At 45.5% G+C, this 4,648-nt stretch overlaps 1 pseudogene; it reads right to left on the bottom strand.

Annotated features, from left to right (window-relative positions):
* Window positions 1-2,365: 2,365 nt before the first annotated feature.
* LOC136545746 (probable glutathione S-transferase GSTU6) lies at window positions 2,366-3,629 on the bottom strand (annotated as a pseudogene).
* Window positions 3,630-4,648: the final 1,019 nt, after the last annotated feature.

Raw genomic sequence — 4,648 nt, 5'->3', positions numbered from 1 at the left:
CTCATCTGATCCATGGCAGTAGATAGTTATAAAAGAAAGAGAACACATACAACCTAGCTATGTTAAATGGCAACCACAAGTCATATGCCACTACTAGAAAAACCATTTTCAGAGACGAGAGGGTTTTTAGAGATGGGTCAACATATAATAGCCGCTATAGTGGCCTCCAAACCGAGCCGCCTCTAGAAATGCATTAGTAGAAGCGTATGTTGTTCCCAGCCGCCTCTACAATTGCCCCTATTTTTAGAGGTGGCTCAATTTTCAACCTCCTCTAGAAATTAATTTTTAGAGGCAGCTCTATTTCCAGCCGCCTCTAGAAATTGATTTTAGCCACCCCTAAAAATAGGAGCTACATAATAAAATTCAAATTTTCAAAAGACCTCGAATGGAGAAACGACCAAAACAAAAGTTGTAGATCTCAAAATGTCATGCAGCTTTGTTGTTGACCACTTTTTTATTTTAATTTAAATTTTTTTAAATGACCTTGGATAGAGAAATGACCAAAATCAAAGTTGTAGATCTTAAAAAGTTTTAAAACTTCATAGTGGACAACTTTTCCAGTTGAATTCGTTTAGAGTCTCAAATAGTCATTTGAAAACCAGATGAAGATAAAATAAAGAGGACGAATATCCTAAATAGACACAAGTGTCCTATGGGGGCCGTTCGAAATAGAACCATCTCTACAAATCGACTAGAGGCGGTGCTCGGAAAAGCCGCCTCTAGAAATCTGATTTTTATTGGTGGCTCAGATTTCTGTAGTAGCTAGTGTGTTTGATTGCCCAATCTAACTGATTCACTGCAAATTGCCTCCTCTCCAATTAATTAAAGATAAAGTTTCATGTATTGGCTTTATGTTCACATTATCCAACATCATGTACCGGTCTCGGGCCTTCCTCCCTCCTCAACATGAAACACCACAGTACAAATGAAGTTAATTATAGGACCTGCATAGGCCGAAAAATATAAACAAATAAAACACATGAAGTAAGGCCATTTTTGCCCCCAAATAGTTTGCGTCGACACATGAGAAAAAGATCCCTTCCTTTTGGAACTGGGGCTGCACACAATAGTGTCCCCATGCACTATTATTCCTATGAAGCACACCAATTCTTCAGTTCTTGCCCCTAAATAATCTTGTTTATACAAAAAAAAACATAAAAATCCAATACATAGAGAGGTATTGTTGTGCCTATGAAAAAAATATTCGTAGGTAAAAGGGCAAAGTAATTTATCATGGCCTTTGAACCGACTTAACCACAACTCAAAACAGTGTCTGATAGCAACTAGCAACTCAAGATAGATCCATTCACTGAAATCATCCAGGGCGCTGGCGCAGAGCACGACGGGTCACGCCTTAACGCGGTCCTAACTAAAAGTGCAGGCACTGTCAATTGTCCCTCCCATATCGTACACACTTGTCCGGCCTGCTGTGATTTTTTTAAAGAGTTTTAGGGCTTAGCCCCAGTCTTTCAACTAAAGTCAAAAGACGGTTTAACCGTTTACAGCGTAGCAAGCGGCATTCCACTCGGAAAGAGTTTAAACTTTCAAATAACCCAGCCAACTGGCCACAGACCCACGACAGAAACAGACTTCGAAAGACGGAGAAAAAAAAGCCCTCATTACATAAGCCAACACCTACAACCTGACCAATGACCAAAGAGCATGCATGGGGGTCTGGGTGAACGAAACGGGCCCGGTATCAAATTATACGTGCGTGATGCCTGCATCCTCTACTTCCCAAGATGCACGGGCCGGGTGCGAAAATTGATTATATCACCAAAAGACGAGATGCAACGAAACGGGCTAAATTCGCTTTTCTTGTCACCATCTGCCAAGCAGGCCTTGCCGGGCCTCGCCATCGCATCATTTAGCCCAGCGGTCCAACCAGAAAATAATACAGAGACATTCTCTTGTTTCGTCAACGGCACAAAAATTGTTCCATAGAGAAAGGATGTACTCTCTAGTTTGGAAGAAACATTGTTTTTATAGAGAAGAAAGAAAATGTTAAATCAGTGAATGAACAACGTACACGCTCCAGCTGGCAAGCAAAATTGCTCAATGGGGAAACAAAAAAAAAATGTTTGGTTACCAAAAAAAATTCTTTGTTTACTTATATGCTGCAGAAATGAATCAGTCACATGTGTCTATTTATATTAATTAATGTGTCAGGAAGATGTTTGTGCTTTAAATTAAAAGAATTTCAATTTTTACCAAGGCAGTTATGGTTCTTTCCAGGTCCACCATAGTAGATGTAAGTGCCCCAGTTGCTATTAGAACCATTCTGTACATTATAGCAGCCAGTTGTGAACTTAGCAAGTCCATACTGCCTGGTGATTTGAGATTGTTGTACCACTTGGATGTTTCTGATATAACTGGCCTTGCTGAAACCTTCCTCTAGGAAGTGTCCACTACCCATCTGTGTAGAAGGTTGGATGGTATTAGGTGAGTACACCGGCCTCGCCTCCCCACATGATAGAGGAGGCACTGTCTGCCGAGTAGGAGAATATGGATGATGGTTACTAGCCCACAACATAGCTTCTCACTTACAATCGGCAGGTCTTCTCCTTAGTTGCTTGGTTCATTAAAACAAATGAATGGAATGTATATGTAGCACTGTCCCAGCACTTTAGTTAAATTTTAACACCAGAACGGCAAAGAAACCCGTTCTAATGATTATTCTATCCATTATAAATTTGATTGGAGCCGGCATAATATGCTTGCTAGCTTATCATTCTTGTTACTGCTGCAGCTCCACGTACGGCAGGAGCAGCGGCGGCCCAAGGCCGGCCCGCCTGGTCTTGTTATACTCCACAAGCCTGTCCACGTCCGGAATCAGCCCCTTCACAGCCACCAGCAGCGGCGTCTTGGTGGCGTCGACGACCTTCACCCCGCAGATGGCCTCGGTGGCGTACAGCCATCCAAGGTGGCCGCCGAGCACGACGTCCACGAGCCCCAAGCTGTCCCCTCCGAAGAACGGCTTCCCCTTGGACCACTTCTTGAACGCCTGTTCCAGCGTCTGGAGAACCGCCACGACTTGCGTCGCCGCCTGCACCCTCTCCCTCGGCCGTCCTGCCTCTGTAAATGGGTACCCACGTGCGGTACAACTGCCATGCAGAAAGAATCGGTGTCGTATGAGAGTGAGGCAAGCAATTGGTGGTTTGGAGAGAGGGTGCCATGAGTCCATGACTGCTAGTAAGTACCATGCCGTCGACGTAGGAGGCCCAGAAGCGAGCAACCGCACGGTCGTAAGGGTCAGAGGGAAGGATGGGCGCGCCGGCGACGTTTGGGAAAGCCTCGTCGATGTACTGCACGATGATCTGAGACTCGCAGACAGGCTTGCCGTCGTGGATGATCGAGCACGGGCACCTTCTTGTGCACGGGGTTGGACTTGAGGAGAAGCTCGCTCTTGTCAGAGAGGTTCTCCTCGGTGTAAACGTAGGTGAGGCCTTTGAGGTTGAGCGCGATGCGCGCCCTGATCACGAACAGGCTCGCCCACAACCCCAGCAGCGTAAGCCCTTCGCCACCATCGGAGTTGTCTCCTGCCATTGCTAGCTATGGCTTCGAGTGACACACTGACACCTTCTTTGAACTGGGCCCCCTTTTTTTTTGAGAGAGAGAGAGAGGGGAGAACGGACCCTTCTTTAGTGTGAGCTGTGGTGGGTCATGCGTGTGTGCACTATATATACGTACACACACGGGGACTAGTTCTTGACTTCCGTGAACTGAGAGTAGCAAATTCTGTTTCGTTCTCACACGCGGGACGGCTTGAGTGAGACTGGTGCAGCCCATGTGTTTGATACCGTTCGTCACCAATGACGCGCTGTTGATCGATCTGGATTTTCTAGATCTTATATAGTTGATGACTGGCCACCTGTTGGTGGAGCGTTGCGGTGCTTTGGATCATTGGATGCATGATACCTGACTGGGGCATGCATCCCACGCTAACCAATCATCACGAACACACGAATTATCATGCATGTCCGATTCCTTTTATATATAACACTAGTATATTTATACATAATTCATATTCAATTTTATTCAAGGGCCACACATTCCTTACAAAGCTCATCCATTCTCACATAAAGCAGGGGGGCTAGTACTTAATTCTTTACGTGGTTCGCGGTGAAGGAGATATATTGCATCAAATAACAGATTGTTGTAAATAATTGATAATGATAAGTAGCTTGTGGGATTCTGATTGAGCACCGGAAGGAGCAGGGAGCAGTCGTACCTTGTCTCAAGGACACGTGGGAACAGAGTGATGGAGGACCCCGACCCTGACCCACACCGCTCATTCCTCGTCTACCCCGCCCCAACACCAAATCCACCCAGATCTGCATCGTCCCTAGCTCCCCCTCCCCATCAATCGCAACGCAACCACCTTCGCCTGATCACTATCTCAGATCTAGACATCACTGTCGGTTCAAAACTCCCTTTATTGTCGGATTTTGAACCGACAGTGGCATATCGATAGTGATGGGGGATTAACATCACTGTCGGTTCTTAAAAACCGACACTGATTTACAGAAAACAGTGTCGGTTTTTGGCTCCACCCGACAGTATCTAGTTGAACAACACTGCCGGTGTGTAGTCTCAACCAATAGTGATGGTTGCTTCAAGAGTGTCGGTTCTTGGCTCAAGCCAATAG

The sequence above is a fragment of the Miscanthus floridulus genome, chromosome 3 (assembly GCF_019320115.1).
Source record: "Miscanthus floridulus cultivar M001 chromosome 3, ASM1932011v1, whole genome shotgun sequence".
Lineage (NCBI taxonomy): Eukaryota > Viridiplantae > Streptophyta > Magnoliopsida > Poales > Poaceae > Miscanthus > Miscanthus floridulus.
The sequence above is the reverse complement of the archived record's forward strand: the minus strand, read 5'-3'. Positions and strand labels throughout refer to the sequence as shown.